The sequence below is a fragment of the Dermacentor andersoni genome, unplaced genomic scaffold, assembly GCF_023375885.2.
Source record: "Dermacentor andersoni unplaced genomic scaffold, qqDerAnde1_hic_scaffold ctg00000033.1, whole genome shotgun sequence".
NCBI classification, from domain to species: Eukaryota; Metazoa; Arthropoda; class Arachnida; order Ixodida; family Ixodidae; genus Dermacentor; species Dermacentor andersoni.
In genome coordinates, this window is record NW_027314755.1 from 2468550 (window position 1) to 2488721 (window position 20172).

At 45.4% G+C, this 20172-nt stretch overlaps 1 long non-coding RNA gene and 1 pseudogene across 1 annotated transcript; both read left to right on the top strand.

Moving 5' to 3' along the window:
- Nucleotides 1-1043: 1043 nt before the first annotated feature.
- On the top strand, nt 1044-5893 carry LOC140214412 (uncharacterized). Its single transcript, XR_011891352.1, has 3 exons — nt 1044-1133; nt 1200-1555; nt 5811-5893. It is a non-coding gene; the product is annotated as an uncharacterized lncRNA (long non-coding RNA).
- An 857-nt stretch (nt 5894-6750) lies between these two features.
- Nucleotides 6751-20172, top strand: part of LOC126518109 (uncharacterized) — a 125187-nt pseudogene continuing 111765 nt past the window's right edge.

Genomic DNA, 20172 nt, shown 5'->3' on the forward strand with positions numbered 1-20172 from the left:
GTTTCCTTTCCTTTGTTTTTTTTTTCATCGAATATGTAACACTTCAAAAGAATAGGTAATCGTTTCAGCACGAAATCCCTGGCCAATACCCCAGTACATAATATTACGCCATCATCATCACGAAGAAAAAATCGGTCGAAATCGAGTCGAATTCCGCTCAGTCATGTTCACCTACATTACTTATATCATTCCCGAAATTTGGTAAAATTCCCAGCTACATAAGGTGACTCCGCGACACCCAAGAGACCGAAGAGGATGTTCTTTTACCGGAATTCAATGGAGCAAGTGCAGCTTTGGAAAGACGCGCCACTTCGACTGCAGTGACCGTTCCGCTTTCCTTTAACCATTGCGGTGGCTACGTCTGTCTATGCCACTGTTGAAAACCTTCTGGTCGCGCACGTCGGGTCAGCTGCCATTCGGTGAGCTTTAAAAAACCCCACGTGGTCGATCTTAACCTGCCCACGTCCCACACGGCATCTCATGGCCACCAGTCTTGCTATGGCATGTTCTGTCTCATATTATCACCTCCATTTTTACGCTTGTTCTAGGGAGACGTATATATACGGCTGACATCCTGGCACATTTATTTAGAGTGCACATCAGTACGCGAGTAAGTACCGGCAACACTCCATGATTGCCCCATTTTCGGCTCCCTTTTAAAAAATCATTGTACACCCTTAGTGGAGCACGTTCAGACGGTTAGGGCACAAGTGTAGTAAACGTGCCTCGCAGGGTTGTACGAAAACTATCCAGGTGATAGTTAGACATGTTAGACAGCTACTCCGTCGAATAGCATTTTCTAGCTTTCTCTTTTGCCCGAGCCTGTACGCACGCAATACTACGTTAGCAGGCTGCATGTGGCGTTGCATCGAACGCAACCGGCGCTCCAATGAACGCGCACCGGAACGCATCAAAGTGCTCCGGCGTTCCACTGAGCGTCGCCCGCTTCGCAAGACTGCTGCGGCTTCCGATCTCGCTGGTGACGTCACCGCCCGCCAGGATATATAAACGCGTGCGCTACCAAACGGGGAGCTTGGTTTGGGACTTGGACTGTTGTCAGTTGTGCTCTTGGAACTGTGCGTCCCGACACAGTGGCAGCAACGCTAGACGGCAATATTTCTTTCCGATTTCCGGTTGGTTCGTCCGAATTGTATTTTCTACTTGGTTAGAGCATTTTCTTTGTTCCATCTCATGGTCAGGAAATGCCACCGCAGCCGACTTTTCCGCGTGCCTGGGGCACTGACGCCGCAGGGAAACGTGGGTGGCGACGCTGACAGCAACCAGGCTGCTGCTCTACTTTATGGCGGCGGAGATTTACCGCCAGCAGTAGCCGAGGATCCCCCAGGGAGCCCGAGCCCTCTACGGTTGTGGCTGCGCTGTCGTCGCCTACGCCGACCCTGTGGCCGCTACAGCGCTGGCTACGCTACCTGTCTTCGGCCCGTACCGGTACGCGAACGCGCACGGCGCCCTGGCCGCCGTCGTCATAGTGGGGGCCGTCGCCGTCCTCACAGCATCGACCTTCGTGAAGATGCAAGTCGATGCGGGCAACGCGACGGTACGTATTCCTGCAGCATGCTCGTGCCCTACATTTGTCGGAAATATTTACTCAACAGTAAAAAAATATTATTATGCCATCTGGAGGAAACAATTCATTCCACGCCGTGAATACAGGGTCATTCTATAAATATTTTAAGAGTTGTTTCTCGTTTTGCAATAGACGGTTGTGTGAGACTGGATACTGAGTTCCTATAGCTTTCGATAGCATAAACCGATAAAGAATTGAAGAATTACAGTCACATCAGCATCCTTTCAGTATCGAGTATTGTATTCACCAAGGTGTTTCCGATAGAATAAGGGAAAGGATTTACTTCATTCAACCAAGAGAACACGCTGGCTTCATGAAGGGATATTCTACAATGGCCCAGATGCTTGCCACAAATCAGTTATATGAGAATATATTGGAGTACACTCAGCCCCTGTATATGCCTTTCATTGATTTTCAAAAGGAATTTGATTCATTGGACATATCAGCCATCATGAAGCTCTGCGCAGGAGTACAAGGCACATCCTTGAATATCTTAGGAAATATCTGCAAAGAATCCGCTGCTGCCTTCCTTCTCCAATAGAAAAGTAGAAGATTGCCTACAAGGAATGGGGTCAGGCGAGGAGGCACAATATTACCATCGATATTCACTGCAAGCTTATTATATAGGTATTGATGCTATTAGACTGGGGTGGCTTAGCAGTGGGGATCAATGTTGAATATCTAGGCAACTTAACTTAGCAGATGACATCCAATTATTCGGCAAAAAAATGGGTATGAAATGAAAACATTTGATTTAGTGGGGTGGAAGATGAATATGCAGGAGACAAAGGCAATGTCCAATAGGGTAGCAAGGCAACAAGAATTCATTATCGCGAGTCAGCGTCGAGAGTCTGCACGGGGGAACGTTGATGTAGGACAATTACTCACAGGGAATCCTCACAATGGGACAGATATTTACAGAAGAATAAAATAGGTCTGTTTTGGGGCCTTTGTTATTTTTAGTCTTTATAAATGACATTGTCCACAATCTGGAATGCAGAATGAGGTTATATGCTGATGATTGTGCCATATACAAGAATGTTTAAAATGATTGTGATGTTAGTAGTTTGCAGAATGATCTAAACTCATGTTCGGTGCATTAAGTGCGGCATGTCTTTCCTTTTGAACAGTGCTAAATGTCAGCTTGTGTCATTCACCCATAAACGCTTTCCTGTGAGATCAGTGTATAAATTGGACGGACTATTCCTTGAAAAGGTCCAACTCTATACATACCTCGGGGTCTATTTTTCAGAAAAATTAACATAGAGCAGACATATTGAATGCTTAACCTTAACATCATCTCGTATACTAAAGCTTGATAGACGTATTTTTTATAAAGCCCCCCAAATACGCTTGCCAGGTATGAGACCCCCAAAGCTCTAAACTTATAGAAAAGCGTGAACGCGTCCAAAACCGCGCTGCAAGATTTCTTTCTGGTAATTATAACTTCCGTAGAAGTATTACATTAGTTAAAGAAGACCTTGGTTGGAAAACACTAGCACACCGCCGATTCACTGCAAAATTAGAACTTTTTTTCTGAATTCATTCTAATCTCCCAGAAATAAATAAGACCTTGCACAATAATCCTACCCACTTCATCTCTAAACGATGTGATCACGGCCTGAAAGTTCTTGAAATGTGCTGTCGTACTGATGTCTACCGTAATTCATTCATTCCGCATGCTTCCGCACACGGGAATAGGATTCCCAAGAGCATTGGTGAATGTAAAACGAGTTCAGAAATTTTGTCTTTATTGTCACGCAGTATGCCGTAGTATAATATCATTCCGTTAACTTAATTAACATCATTTGGCTGGCATTGCGCTTCATGCGATAGTGTACCCTTGCCATTTCTGTGTTGCGATTTTGCACGGCAGTTTTGCTGAAGACCGTTTCGCCGTCGAGATGACTCATCCATGTTACGTATTTTGTTACTTTTAACACCTGTGCTTAGCTGTTTCTATTTTTCTGTCACATGTTTATTTTCCTCATTGTACCCCCCCCCCCCGGCAATAATGCTCTTGTGGTGCTGCAGGTACTTGTATAAATGAGAAAAATAAATGGGTTGGAGGGCATATGGGAGGAATTAACAAATTATGACTGGCAGCTTACCACTCTCATTGAAAAGAAAAATGTAGAATCGTTGCATTATACTGGCGCCAACATATGGGCAGAACAAAGAAGGTGGAGGAAAAGCTAAGCTCCGCAGAGAAAGCGATAAAAGGAAAATTTAAGGCGTAACGTTAAAAGACAGGAAACGAGCGGCGTGGACCACAGAGCAAGAGGGGATAGCCGGAATTTAGTTCACATTTGGAGAAAAAAATGCAGCTCGGCGGGCCACCTGGTTCTCCTAGATAACCGGTGGACCATTAGAGTAACAGAATGGCTGCCATAGGAAGGGAACGGCACTCGATGGAAGCATAAAAATATGTTCGGTGATGAAGTGAAGAAATTTGCAGCTGCAACTCGGAATCAGCTTGTGCAAGACCAGAGTAATTGGCGGTGGCTGGAAGAGGTCTTCGTCCTGCAGTGGACATAAAATAGGTGGACGCTGATGATGACGATGGCATCGAACTACTTGAGTTTCTCAACGGAGTACTTGGGATCGAAGTTCTTGAGCAGCACCAGGCTAGCACTGACGCTAAGAGTCGGGTACAAGCGGAGCCCAGCACGCAAAAGAGAGCCTACACTAAAGAGGTTACGCTGCCGTGTCCCGACACTAAATTCCGACACCCACAAGGATCGTTTGGCTGCATTTACTTTGTGTACACAAAGCGGAGAAACCCGAAACAATTGACCACGTTGCGTGCCGAAGATTTCACCCGCTAAGAGGTTGTTGCTTGGGGTCCCTATAAACAAGCTTGGTCTCAGCATGAACCTCCACGTCTTACTTTCGCTGGAGACTTACACGTTTGGGTGCAGTCACAAGGTTGTTTGAACAGGCATGAAGCACTTTTATTCTTGCTAGCAATCGGGCGGATTTCTGAAATGACGAATTATCGTAAATATTGATTTATATTTTCATTCATTCTAGCAGCAGCACTTTGTCAGTTTTGAAGACCGCAGAAAATTACTCTTCCCGTGGTATTTTATTCTAGCTTTTTCTATTACCCCACGGGGTACCTGTCATTTGTGTAGCTTTTTTGTAATTTGGTAATTATATTTATTTACCAACGATACGCCAGACAAACGATGTTTGTGTGTTTATCCTAATAAACATAGTTTATTCTGCCGCCTCTTGGCGAATGCTGCGTAGTGCGCACGAGCGAGCATTTCGAGAATCCAACAGAGCGGCTATGTGCCAGTAACATTTAGATACAGCAGTACCTTGTGGTTATTCCACATCACCTTAAAGAAATTTGGTTTTTGTAGATATCTGAACATTCTGGACAAGCCCATAATGAGATGGCATACAGAATGGGAAAGGCAGCCATTATTGGGCCAGTGGGTTTCTTTATTCCAAGCCTTACTCTGCTGGTGGTAACAAGGTTGCGATCGCGACAAATAGTCCTAGGTGCAAAAAATGAGCTCTTTGCTGCACGGAATTACGTGCATTTAGCGCTTCCCTGGAATGTTCGGTCTTGTCCCTCTCGGCAATGCGAAGTTTCCTTTACGCTATTACGATGTCGTATACCGCAACTAAATCTGCTCACGAGTAGGTGTGGGTACGCACTATCAAACCTTCCTGGTCCATGCGGGAATATAGAATCACTGGAGCGCTTCCTCTTATTCTGCCACAAATGCAATTAATGATCTGTCTAGAGCAGCCCATATCGTGTATATTCATTCTCCTCTGAGAGATTAACATGTTATCATTTCGGGCAAGTACCCTTGGTTGAGATTAAAAGGAGGTGTGACCAGTACATGAGTACATCATTGCGGCTGGTAGACTCTCATGTTAAGCACATTTACCTCATTATTAACAGTGAATTGCGTAATGTTCATATATACTTCGTCATAATTGGTATGATCAACATTAGTGAAACAGAAACACAAGATAATTTATATTTACTATTAATTAGATATCAATAGTACTGTTCAAAAAATTTACGGGAAGCAAGAAGTGCATATTCTGTGTCCACTGAGGACCATGGTCAGCCCTCTCCCCCTCATGGGAACGTGCCAAAATATGAAGGAAAACGCAAAGAAGTAACAATTCAATTTTTCTTGAGTAGCGTGTATTCATGAAATCATGTGAATTTACCTCTGTTACATGATTCTGGAAGCATCCTTGATCTTCCGCTACTTGTGGTGCATCGAGGATGCCAGGAGCAGCAAAGATCAACCACTTCTCCCGCAGATCAAAGGGGTAAGCGCAACATTGGAAAAACGCGCTTTTTCGACTGCAGTGACCGTTCCGCCTTTCCTTAACCATTGCGGTGGGTACCTCTGTCTGTCCCGCTGCTGAGCACCTGCTGGTCGCGCGTTTCATGTCACCTGCTTTCTGGGAGCTTTAAAGAACTTCGGGTGGTCGAACTTACCCTGGAGAGCTCCCACGGCGTCTCATAGCCACCCGTCTTGCTTTGGCACGTTCCACCTTATATTTTCACATGCTCATTTACGCTTGTTCAAGGGAGGGGTAATTATACCGCTGAAATTCTGGCACGTTTATTTCGAGTAAACATCTGTACGCGAGTAAGTGCCGGCAACACTCTATGGTTGTCTCATTTTCGGCCCCCTTTTGGAGAATCACTATGAGCCCCTAGCGAATAACGTTCACATAGTTAGGACACAAGTGGCGTAAACAGGCTTCGCAAGGGTGCACGATAACTTTCCAGGTTATATAGTCAGACATGTGACAAGCAGCTACTCCGTCGAATGGGATTTTCTCGCTCTGTGTTTTTCCCCGAGCTTGTCCGCACGCAATACTATGTTAGCACGGTGCTTGTGGCGTTGCATCGAACCCGACCCGTGTTCCTCCAATGAGCGACGTCCGCTTTCCCACCAGGATTCATAAACCAGTGCGCTTACAACAAAAAGGGGGCCTCCTTGGTTTGGGACTTGGGGTATCTTGTCTGTTTTGTTCGTTCAACAGCGCGTGTGCCTCGACACAGTGGCAGCAACGCTAAGCAGCACTGTTACCTAACAATTTCATGTTTGTTCGTCTGAAGTGTATTTTCTACTTAGATGGAACATTTTCTTTGTTCTATCTCATTCTCAGACGATGCCAACCTTCCCAACGCTCTCCGCCTGCATGGGGCACTGGGGCTCCTGGCAAGCCTGGGTGGCCACGCTGGCTGCCAGGGGGCTAACCCGGCTGCTGCTGTACTTCTGGGCATCAGAAATATACAGAGAGCAGCAGCCGGGGATACCTCAGACAGCCGAGGCCATCTACGGCTGGTGCTGCGCGTTTGCGGCCTACGGCGATCCGGTGGCGTCGACTGCGCTCGCCTCCTTGCCTACATATGGCCCTTATGAGTACTCGGAGGCCCATGCTTTGCTGGTGGCTGTGGTCATGGTGGTTACGCTGTGCATACTTTCAGCAGCGACCTACCTCAAGGTCATGGCACCCAACAACAATGAGACCGTATGTATTCCTGCAACATGCTTGCGACCTACATTTGTGGCAAATATTTGCTCAATAGTCAAATAATTATATTATGTCACGTGGATGGAAACAATGCATTGCACAACGTTAATAAGGGGTCATTCTGTAAACATTTTAAGTGTTGTTACTCGTTTTGCAACAGACGGTTCTGTGATATTGAATACTGACCGAGTTCCCATAGCTTACGACAGCATAAAGCAATAAAAAATTGAGGAATTACAGGCACATGGGCTTGCTTTCGGTATTGAAACAAGATAACTTCCAACATAATTAGGGAAACACTTGACTTCATTCAACCCCGAGTGCTTAACGAAGGGATATTCTATAATCGACCAGATGCTTGTCATAAATCAGTCAATTAGGAACATTTGAAGTACACTTAATTTGTGTATATGCCTTTCATTCATTAGTTCAAGACACATACTTGGATGTCTTAGGAAATGTCTGCAAAGATTCCGTGGCTGCCTTGGTTCTCCACCAGGAAAGTAGTAGATTATCTTTAAAGAAAGGGATCTGGGAAGGAGGCACAATATTGCCATTGCTATACACTGCATGCTTATATACTTAAGTACTCAAGGTAAAGCGGCGGCTTGGCAGTGAAGATCAATGGCGAATATCTCGGCAACCGTAGCTTAACAGATGACATCGTATTCTTCGGTAACAGTGCATATGAATTGAAAACATTTCATTTAGTATTTTAATAGAGGCAATGCAAGGGAGGGGTTGAAGAATAATATGCAGGAAGCCAAAGGTAATGTTGAACAGCGAGGCAAGGAAACAACATCGACGCAGGGTCACATTGATGATGTAGGACAATTACTCTCACGGGATCCTGACAATGAGAAGTAAATTTACAGAAGATTAAAAATGCGTTGGATGCGTACGGAAGGCAATAAAAAATCCTGACTGGCAGCTTACCACTGTCATTGAAAAGGAAAAAAATGTAGCATCATTGGATTATACCAGTGTCAACAAATGTGACAGAAAGTTGGACGTTAACGAAGAAGCTCGAGAAAAATCTAAGCTCCGCACAAAGAGCAATGGACCGAAACATGCAAGGCATAACGTTAAAACAGAGGAAGCGAGTGGCGTGGACCAGAGAGCAAGAGGGGATAGCCGACATTTAGTTGACGTTAGGAGAAATAAAATGGCTGTGGCTTAGCTAAGGTTAAGCCCAGGATGCGAAGCATACTAGAGTAGAAGTACTCCCAGATACACTCGCAACTTCATCCTTTACCTCGGACTCTGTGGGGAGGAACGCTGCTGTTTAGCCGCGTACTGTAGACGTCACTTGGCAAGCCGAACTTCTCGTTCTTCGGCCGTTTCCGTGGCTCTTTGTAACTTGCGCTTTGCGTTCTGACGAGCGGCCCTTTCCTTTCCCGCCATCGCGCTATACAACTGGCCTCGACGAGAGCGCGCCGCTCTTTTATACAGCTGTTATGACGCCAGTGCCCTAGCGGGAGGAACGGTAGTTAGGCCGCAGCACCGGCTGTGCGACCGCAGGCGAGCGCAAGAGTTGAGACCGGCTTGCAGCTGTTGCGACGTCAGTACCCTAGCGGGAGTAGCGGAAGTTAGGCCGCAGTACCATCTGTGCGACCGCAGGCGAGCGCACGAGCTGAGACCCGGCTATGTAGCTACGCGGCCGCAAGCGAGCGCACGAGTTGAGCCTCCGCTTTTGCAGCTGTTATGACGTCATGTGGTAGCTACGCGGCCGCGCGCGGCGCAGCAAGGAGGAGCGTGGTTGTGCGGCTAGTATGCTTCGCATAAAAGAATGCAGCTCGGCGGGCCACTTGGTTCTTCTAGATAACCGGTAGACCGGTAAACCGGAAGGCACGTTTATAGTCCGACGTTATCGGCGCGCGGGCGAGCGTCGTTCGTGGTCAGTCACGCTACGTCGGTTGCGCTGCGCCAGCCGAGATGCTATCCCCTCTATACTTCAACGCGTCCGCCGTCGGCTATTATCTTCGGAGCAGGCGCAGAACGTTCGCCAAGTCGCGCGCCGTCCGCAAAAGCCGTCTGCGGACTCGTGTTGGCGCCTTTTTCTTCGCGCGCAATGCATTGTGGTGCGAGAGTTCCGCCGACTCCGACGCGCGAATGGCTCAGGAGCCATATCGGCGCCGGGCCCGTCGGGGCGCGTCGGAAGCCGCCGGTTACGTTGGCTGCGCCGGTGCGCCCGACTATAGAGGGGTCGTTTTCGCCGACGTAACGTAGCGTGTACGCGCGCGGACGTTACGTCGGACTATAAACGGCCCTTTAGAGTTACAGAATGGCTGCCATAGGAAAGGAATGGCACTCTATGCATGCATAAAAATAGGTTAGGTCATGAAGTGAAGAAATTTGCAGCTGCACCTCGGAATCAGCTTGTACAAGACTGGAGTAATTGGTGGTTGCTGGAAGAGGTCTTCGTCCTGCAGTGGACATAATAGGTGGAGGCTGATGAAGACGATGGCATCGAAATACTATAGTTCCTCAAACTGGTGCGGTCACGTTTGAAAATTACTGTAGTAAAACAGATCCATTTGTTGTTGTCTGAAAACAAACTAGCTGCATGCTTTGTCAGTTTCACGACTTAACACGCAGCTTGGCAACGATAGACAGGTCCGTGACATAATTTTGCGTCTAGTAGGTCACCAGTATTGTGAGGAGCGCCATAGAGAACGAACGAGTAATAGATTAGGCGCGCCGTTTGAGGTATTCTGCAATAATTTAGACCAGTTGCGGTTCTTTAGTGTGAACCTAAATCTAAGTATAGGGGTGTTTTCGCATTTGGCCCTCATCGAATTTCGGCCACGGTGGCCGGCATCGTAAACCCATATTGGGAACTTTGTTTTTGTACACCTTCGTTCGCCTTTTAGTAATCTCTATAGCGAACATGTTTTCTTTTCCTCTGCTCTCGCTGAAACCAGGGACTTCAAGAAGGCCAGTGAGGCATAAATTGACCACTGGGCAGATATTACCACATTCCAACAAAACATGCTCCGTTGTTTCCCTAGCTTCCCTAGCTCAGCAAACACTTGGTTGTTCTTCGTTCTTATATCTCTCTTTATAGGGGCATGTTTTAAGACATCCTGATCTCGCTTCGCAAACTAGTGAGCTCCGCTTAGAGTTCCCATACATTGTTTCTTTCCTGATTTTTCATCTGCCTATATCACCCTACACAGATTGATTTTAGTCTTCCCGTGTGCGAGGGAACCCACTGACCTTCGGATGCCATCGAGTCCTGAGCGCGGGAGGAGGGGGGAGGGGGTATTTTTAAGAGTCCACCTAGTGGGCTGTCCATTTCTGCCGCTGCTAATTTGCTAGGGTCGCTTGTCTTCTCTCGTACAGCTCCATCCAATGAGCAACGGCCGAAATGGACAGTCCACTAGGTTGACTTTTACAGAATACCGCCCTAATTGCACCAATGAAATGAAACATAGAACCGCATTTGCAAATGTAAGTCCTGGAAACATTACACATACCCCGGGGCACCTCGTACCATATATACGATCTTCATTGCGATCTGTTTCATTATGGCCGCATTTCTCTTCCCCTTTACTATTATTTTCACCTTGCTTTCCATATATTATTTCCCTTCGTTTATCCATATACCAAGGTATTTATATTCTTTTACGCGAGGTATTTTCCGGCCCTCTATTGACACTGTCTGTTCACTGTTTTCAGCGAATACGAAAAGACCTGACGTTTTAACGCTAAGAGTCGGACCTTAGTTCTTGGCTTCCAGTCCATAAATGCTAGACAGACAATGCATATATAACTTTGCTTGTTAGCTAGCAACACAACGTCGTCCACTGAAAACAGACCTGGACGCTGCTGCTCTTCTGCTGCACCCGCCTGTTTGTATTTCAGATTAAACCCGACATTTCTTCCTTCTTGTGCACTTTCTATCCTCAACCTGTAGATCATAAACAGCTGTGGGGATTACGGGCACTCCTGCTTACACGTCCCTTGTTGTTATTAATTTCGTCCTCGCTCCTCGGCCCTTCTGATTCAATGCAAACGGCATGCATCCTTGGCAAATATTTCTCAAGAGCTGTAAACAACTATTGCCTAAGCCTCCCCCTTTCAGAATATTCGTCAAGATATTGTGGTCTCGGTTGTCTTACGCTCGTGTAACGTCTGAAAAGGCTACATATAATGGTTTCCTTTCTACTCTTGATATTTCTATACGCTAAGTAAGGACAAATAAGTTATCATCCGGACGCCTACCTATTTTGATGTCATTGCCGTTGCTTACAGCTCAAATTTATTTTCCTGCATCGTGACCTGTACGTTACCGACGTAACTGACAATGGCCTATACTACGAGTGAATTCTATGTTTCTACCACATACCTCTATAAATTTATTTCCTTCTTCTTTGTCGCCAACTGTCTGGTATTCGTCTTTCTCTTAAGGTTTCTTCCACTACTTTCGAAAGAGCTTCCTTACTTTTTGTCTTAGTTCATTATTCAGCCTAATGGGAACCTCGAGTAGTTCTGTGCTTAGGAATTTTCTCTTCGGCTTTACAGTTGAACTTTGTCATCAGGAGCTCTTTTTCCAACTGGTTCTCTTTCATGGTCCTTTTCTTCTTCAAATGCAGCCTCGTCATTGCCGCGGAAAGATTCGGTTGTTCTGTTCGTCTAGGATATGTTGTCGTATTGTTGTTGACTTCCTGCCTAATAATTTTATCTGGTTCCAAAATATTCTAGGTATGGCCTTCTTTTTCTCAGGTATTTCTAACAAGCAACGTTCACTTTCACATTTCATCTTTGTTTGCACCAGTATTCGAACCATATACTTTTTCTCCCGGTATATTTCCCATTTACTGGCTACTTCATCCTGCGGCAACTGCTCCTGGGTGATTCCACGAGAGTTCAACACGGGCCAAAAATTTCATATTTTAGATTTCATTGAATATTTTATATTTTATGCGCATATCACTACGTAGCACTAAAGTGAACGTGGCTTCTTTGCCAAATGAATATTTTAGGAGGAAAAAAATAACGAGATTCTTCAGTGTGGAGGTGCCTATTTAATGCACAAGGCATTTTCACAAATTCACAACGATGTGAAATACAGTATGTTACAGCTACAAAGAATACATTCTTTTGTGTAAAACCTAGACGTAAAGAAGGGTCAGCTAGCACTGCTTCAGGCTTTCGCGCAAAACTGAAGTGTTTTTAAAAAATTGCTTAATTTGCTACAATCTTCAAAAGCTGCTATATTTACGATTTTTTATCAACTAAACCAATATACGTAGCCTTTTGAAATTTGCTGGACTGCGAGACCTTAACGTATTCAACAATTGTGCTGAATATTCCTGCTGTATCACAACTTGCCATTTCTACAATTCGCCTCAAATTTGAAGTTTTGACAAAAATGAATGCTATTTAAAATTAAAATAAAAAAACGCCATCGTAAATTTTTCTCAAAATCTCGTAAACAACTATTCACAGGCACGTGAAAAATAATATTAAAAAATATGTTGCATTATTTTGTTTGTACTCACAATACAGGTGGTAGAAATGAGAGCTTTGCCAGAATGCAGCAAGGTGCTAAAAAAAAGGGACATTGGGGTAAAAACAGCGTGCATAAGGCTCTTACTTGTCTAAACTTGACCGTAATGGCGACGTAAAGCCAGTTTTGACCTAATAATTAATACTTTTGCACAAAAGTGCGTTTAGTACACTACTTATTCGCTTGAATGGGAATAACGAAGCGTCATCATAACCATTACGTGGCTCATATTATTTAACAGCAAGTGCGTGCGCCTTGCAGCGTAGATAATTTGTGCCTTCTGTTAATGCAGGGTTTTTATTTCTTTGTGTGCTACAGTATTAACAGTTAACTCTGTATAAATGTACACAGGTAACAGACTGTACGGCAGGTAAATGCCTCTAAATATGTCGTATTGGTCATTACATGAAGGTCATTTACAACCTAAGAGGCGGTGTTGGGAGTGGCGATGGTGTTGGTTAAGGCAGGGTTAGCTGGCAGATTGTTCCAGCGATTGCTTATTTTACTGCCTCTGAAGAAAAACAAAAAAAATTAACTGTTAGAATACTATATAATCAAAAGTTCACAGTCCCTAAGGATCACCACTTGTCGTAAAGTTAACAGTTTCTTAGAAAAGCTGGAAAGGAGCACGAGACTTCCTCTTTCAGATACTTGGGACTTTTGCGAAACATTACCTGGTCCGCGCACTCTTGAGGAAATTGCCTTCTGTGCAAAGACTCAAGTAGAGCATATATTTCTTCATTGAAGTATTGGCAGGACCAGATGAACTCTCGGCCAAACTTGCTGGTATACAATGTATGGGATAGTTGTTGAAGCACGACTGACGAATGCTAAAGGATGATAGCGTGCTGAGAACACGTCCTACGTTTACGAAGCGCTGCAGTACTGGCAGCTCTTTCCGCATTTTTCTATAGGACCACCTGATCCAGAGGGCCAGACCACGCAGTTCTAATGGAGCGAATCCAATACGCAGTGGCACAGTTGCTTGCCTGCTGACTTACTGACCTGTCAGTGCACACTTGTTAATGATCCGCACATGCCGCATGGAGGCAGGGAGAGGGCACAAGGAACTTCGAGCATTCCCGCTGTATACGGTCAGAAAGGCTTGATGCTTTTCCAATTACCTGTAGCAGTGCGAGACACCAATACAACGCGATCGAAATTGGTGGCGTCAGGCTCGCTTAACCAAATGTACCATAACCGTATGCCCGGAACACGTGGCAAAGATTTGCACTGGTTCCTTTTGAGGCGGCGAAAGTTCTCTACTTCATCCACATCTGCATAGGGTAGTTTTACGTTTTTCAGCGTTGCGGCCATCTGCGCCACCATTTCAGAGGCTGAGCTAATGACTGTAGTGCTGTCTGCTCCGAGATTGTACAGCGAGGCTTGGTGCTTTACTAAGCCAACAACACCATCGCAAGCATTTTTTGCCCTGTCCTGTGGCCGAAAAAAGCCACTTTGACGCGTGCTCCTTCTGTAACAGCTGCTAAAGCTGATACTTGTTTTTGAAATGGCTACTGGCACCGTCAGGCACGTATGTAGCATGTTTGACAAGCTGAAGTTCTTCCTTCATGCGCTCATAGTTTTCCAGCGCAAAGCAAGCGTGTGCAGCATCATGACATACGTCATCACTGAGAACCGCAAAACATTGAGTGGATCTGCTACTCATGACGACACACGTAAATAGCGAGACCTGTTTTTTTGTGCCAATGGTATGATTGTACGTCGTTCGGTACAACAGCTGTCCAATTCTCAGTAAAGTCAAAAACACGGGATCCGTGCTGTTGATTCCGTTTGGCATCGTGCATTGCTGATGCTTGAATGCCCTTATATATTCATGGGTGATCCACATGACAAGCCATGCACCAAGCTCCTGGAGAAAGGTAGTAGCATGTGCTGTCTTTATGACGAGGTTGCCATTTTCCCATACCGCATTGTTTACCTCTGTCTCTTCAGGGATTCCCAAAGTTGTAGAAGTAAAAGCATCCTCATTTGCACAATAATCACAATCGCCCAGGAAAGAATCGGTCGTGGCCGAGGTGCAAAGACATAGTTCTTTGAGGTGGGTAATTGTGTAGACACCTTCGATGAGCACTTCTAGCGCGGAAACACACTGTGTGGCGTTGGCGCAATACATGAAAAGGTACACTTATTGTTGTGGATCAAGAAGAACCCATTTCGGCCGGAGAGAATAAAGCTTTGAGAGCCCAATAGATGTATCCGGATTGGCTTCCTTAAAGAGACGATATGTCTCCCGTACCGAGCGGGTCATGAATCTCTTGGCAGCATACTGTTTGTTTCCATCAATCAAAACAGATACTACGTCCTTTTTGTTGGGACTCTGCCGAGCACATTCATGCTCATCTTTGGTATAATATTCCACAGCGGTCTAAAGGTCTGTTGCGTTCAACCGTGTTCTCTCAGGGGCGTCTGGTGCTGATCATATTCCACGTTTCTCGCACCAACGTCGGGATTTGTATGTAATGTAGGCTGACAAATTTGGAATGAGAGCTTGAACTTTTCGGCGCTCCAACTGGCTTCGCAGTAGAGTCAACAAGCGCATTCGCTTTTGGTACGAAGAGCACATGTCATAGGTGTTCGTACCTGAGGGGTCCAAATGGCACTTGCACTATACGAAGTAAGATTTGAACCTTGCAGTGCCACCGAGTTGAATTTGCTTTAGCACCGGGCGAAAGTTCCTTCGTCGCGAATCCGACTTCTGCTAATGAACGTGAGGCAAAGTTTCAAGTGGCACTTCTTTCTACCTCCCAGTTCGTCTTCTTCCGGTAAGAATTCACCGCCTCCCATGGATTCACTTCCCATTATGCTACACTCTATCAACTCGATCAAAAGCGACTATTTTTACAGCAGCCGCATCTGAAAGCGGGAACTAAATATGGGCGCCAATGATGGCCGAGGAGAGGCATGACTCCAGGAATTTATGTCAGAAATTCAGACATTATAGAACGCCGTGATTGAAATAATTATAGTTTACCAAAACTGGCTTTACGTTGCCATTACGGTCAAGTTTAGGCAAGGCAGAGCCTTATGCACGCTGTTTTTACCCCGATGTCCATTTTTCTTAGCACCTTGCTGCATTCTGGCAAAGCTCTCATTTCTACCACCTGTATTGTAATTACAAACAAAATAATGCAACATATTTTTTAATATTCTTTTTCACGTGCCTGTGAATAGTTGTTTACGAGATATTGAGAAAAATTTACGATGGGGTTTTTTTATTTTCATTTTTATATAGCATTCATTTTTGTCAAAACTTCAAATTTGAGGCGAATTGTAGAAATGGCAAGTTGTGATACAGCAGGAATATTCAGCACAATTGTTGAATACGTTAAGGTCTCGCAGTCCAGCAAATTTCAAAAGGCTTCGTATATTGGTTTAGTTGATAAAAAATCGTAAATATAGCAGCTTTTGAAGATTGTAGCAAATTAAGCAATTTTTTAAAAACACTTCCGTTTTGCGCGAAAGCCTGAAACAGTGCTAGGTGACCCTTCTTTACGTCTAGGTTTTACACAAAAGAATGTATTCTTTGTAGCTGTAACATACTGTATTTCACATCGTTACGAATTTGTGAAATGCCTTGTGCATTAAATAGGCACCTCCACACTGAACAATATCGTTATTTCTTTCCTCCTAAAATATTCATTCAGCAAAGAAGCCACGCTCACTTTAGTGCTACCTAGGGATATGCGCATAAAATATAAAATATTCAATAAAGTCTAAAATATGAAATTTTTGACCCGTGTTGATCTCTCGTGGAATCACCCTCCTTCTTTGCCTGCCAGTGCTCTCGGGATGCTTTCTGTCGTTCGGTGATCACTTCTGGTATCTCCCTGTTCCACCAGCTTTTCTGTTTATTTTCTTTTCCCTTTCTAACGAACATGTTATTTCTCTTTCCATATTTCTGTCGTTATTACACTTAGAATTTCACAATATTCCACTCTTGACCATATTCCCAGTTCTCCCTCGACTCTAGTGACTATATTTGTTATTTGTTCAGCGTTCCATTTTAGACTGGCCATTTTGCACTCCTTGCTCTCTTTCCCAACTACTTATCCAATATTCAAAATGATGAGTTTATGATCACTCCTTATGCTGCTATACCTTTCCTCATCAATGATAATTCCTCTCAACCAATCATGAATTCTTTCTGTCATCACACAGTAATCAATGGTTGATAGCCGATTTCCCACTTCCCACGTCATTTGTCCTTCACACTTATGCCCTGTATACACGATAACCTGCTTATGTTGCTCACAAAGGTGTAGCATTGACTTGCCGTTATTGTCGGTATAGCGATCTAAATCCTGTAAGTGGGAATTCACGTTACATAATAGGATAATTTCAGCAGAATTCCCGAAACACCTTATATCCGCCCTTATGCATTCCACTAACCCTTGATTCTTCTCTGTGCAATTATTTCCAGTCCACAAATACCTAATGCCCAGTAAATTCTTTCCTACTCATTCTACCTGATAACCAAAGGGTTACTCTTTTCCTTTTGGCTCATTGATGAGTGAGCTTTCCGCCTTCCCTTCCATTCCTTTCCGGCTTTTCTGTCGCACCCTTCTCAAACATAACTCTCAATCACTGGCGGCTCTTCCGAGTCTCTGAGGTGCGTTTCTGTAACCGAATACACCCGTATTTGTTCTCTATTTAACACCTCCACAATCTCTGCCCACTATTCCTTTCTTCTGCCGCCCTGCATGTTTATGTAGCATTGCATGGTAAGGTCTCTTTCTTGCTGTCATCCTTTTACTGTTAATATTTGCGATGCTATTCCGAGGTTCTCTTAAGGGGCCCTCTTCATTACTACCTACTCTGGGCTCCTGAGCGCCCGTGGGCCCCCTAAAAAAGCAACATCGCGACCAGCAAGTCGCCAGCAGACTTCTCGTGCAAGCCTGTAATTGAAGTGGATCCCGTCTTGTTGAAAACCACCACATCTTCTCACTTCCTTCTCACTTTCCTGTTTACTTCGACAACCTCGAAGTCTTTATCACGGTTCATTTTTCATATCACTTCATTAGCAGTCACTACGGCTCGTTGTACGTGACTGTCACGTACAGGCACCTCCTGCAGCATTCACACCCCGATCTGCACTTGAGGGGATAGCTCGCGCAAGTTGTCCACCCCCTTCAAGAATCGCTGCGTTATTCCTGTCTTTTTCCTGTTTAGGACGTCTTTTAGCCCACGTGTACTATCACAAGGTTGCGCACGTGGCCATTTCCCGCGAGCTTTGCTTTTGCTTGCTCCATGAGAGAAAGAACCCAGCGTCCACCTTGGTAATGTCCCTAACGCCATTGTTTTATCGCCTTCGACCCTCTACACAGTTGCTTCCGAGCATCTAGCCAGGTTTCAGTCGCCCGCGATAATCATTTCACATTGTCCGTCCTCTCCCTGCTTCCCTTTGTCCTTTTCCGCGTGATTCGGACTCGACAAGAGGCATTGATCCATGCGCTCTTGAATTTTCCGCGTGGCGGCCTTAAGGTAGGTGCCGCTGTTTCCAACTATTCCCTCGCCACGTTAAATGCACTCCACGTGCTTTGCTGACATTCCCTCACATGTCCCGCCAGGGGACTGCGTTCCATTGTCACGACCATTCTCGTTCACAATGGCGGCGCAGTTCAGCTTTTGCTCGTCTGCTTCATCTTTTTTCCACTACCTTCCGTGCATCACGCACGCTATTTAGCTCATTTTTGAGCTCGTCAACCTGTTTGAGATGATCTTCCTGGAAAATCCTCTATTTTCTGCAGCCTACAATTGAAATTACAGTGTATGCGAATTGACTCCCTCTCCATTCTCATCTGTCCCTTCATCTACCTTGAGGGATCTCCCCGCGCACTGCCTCCTTTCCTGGCTGTGATCCCATGTATTGCACGGCTTTTTGCAATGCAAATACAATAATACTCCATTTTCTGCAGCCTACCATCGATATTACAGTGTGTGCGAATTGACTCCCTCTCCATTCTCATCCGTCCCGTCATCTACCTTGAGGGACCACCCCCCCCGGGAACTGCCTCCTTTCCTGGCTCTGATCCCATGTATTGCACGGCTTTTTGTAATGCAAATACTATAATACTCCATTTTCTGCAGCCTAGCATAGATATTACAGTGTGTGCGAATTGACTCCCTCTCCATTCTCATCCGTCCCGTCATCTACCTTGAGGGACCCCCCCCCCCCAGGCACTGCCTCCTTTCCTGGCTGTGATCCCATGTATTGCACGGCTGTTTGTAATGCAAATACTATACTACTCCATTTTCTGCAGCCTAGCATCGATATTACAGTGTGTGCGAATTGACTCCCTCTCCATTCTCATCCGTCCCATCATCTACCTTGAGGGACCCCCCCCAGGGCACTGCCTCCTTTCCTGGCTGTGATCCCATGTATTGCACGGCTTTTTGTAATGCAAATACTATAATACTCCATTTTCTGCAGCCTAGCATCGATATTACAGTGTGTGCGAATTGACTCCCTCTCCATTCTCATCCATCCCGTCATCTACCTTGAGGGACCCCCCCCCCCCCCCAGGCACTGCCTCCTTTCCTGGCTGTGATCCCATGTATTGCACGGCTTTTTGTAATGCAAATACTATATTACTCCATTTTCTGCAGCCTAGAATCGATATTACAGTTTGTGTGAATTGACTCCCTCTCCATTCTCATCCGTCCCGTCATCTACCTTGAGGGACCCCCCCCCCCCCGGGCACTGCCTCCTTTCCTGGCTGTGATCCCATGTATTGCACGGCTTTTTGTAATGCAAATACTATAATACTCCATTTTCTGCAGCCTAGCATCGATATTACAGTGTGTGCGAATTGACTCCCTCTCAATTCTCATCCATCCCGTCATCTACATTGAGGGACCCCCCCCCAGGCACTGCCTCCTTTCCTGGCTGTGATCCCATGTATTGCACGGCTTTTTGTAATGCAAATACTATAATATTCCATTTTCTGCAGCCTAGCATCGATATTACAGTGTGTGCGAATTGACTCCCTCTCCATTCTCATCCGTCCCATCATCTACTTTGAGGGACCCCCCCCCAGGGCACTGCCTCCTTTCCTGGCTGTGATCCCACGTATTGCACGGCTTTTTGTAATGCAAATACTATAATACTCCCTTTTCTGCAGCCTAGCATCGATATTACAGTGTGGGCGAATTGGCTCCCTCTCAATTCTCATCTGTCCCGTCATCTACCTTGAGGGACCCCCCCCCCCCCGGGCACTGCCTCCTTTCCTGGCTGTGATCCCATGTATTGCACGGCTTTTTGTAATGCAAATACTATATTACTCCATTTTCTGCAGCCTAGCATCGATATTACAATGTGTGCGAATTGACTCCCTCTCCATTCTCATCCGTCCCGTCATCTACCTTGAGGGACCCCCCCCCCCCGGGCACTGCCTCCTTTCCTGGCTGTGATCCCATGTATTGCACGGCTTTTTGTAATGCAAATACTATAATACTCCATTTTCTGCAGCCTAGCATCGATATTACAGTGTGTGCGAATTGACTCCCTCTCAATTCTCAT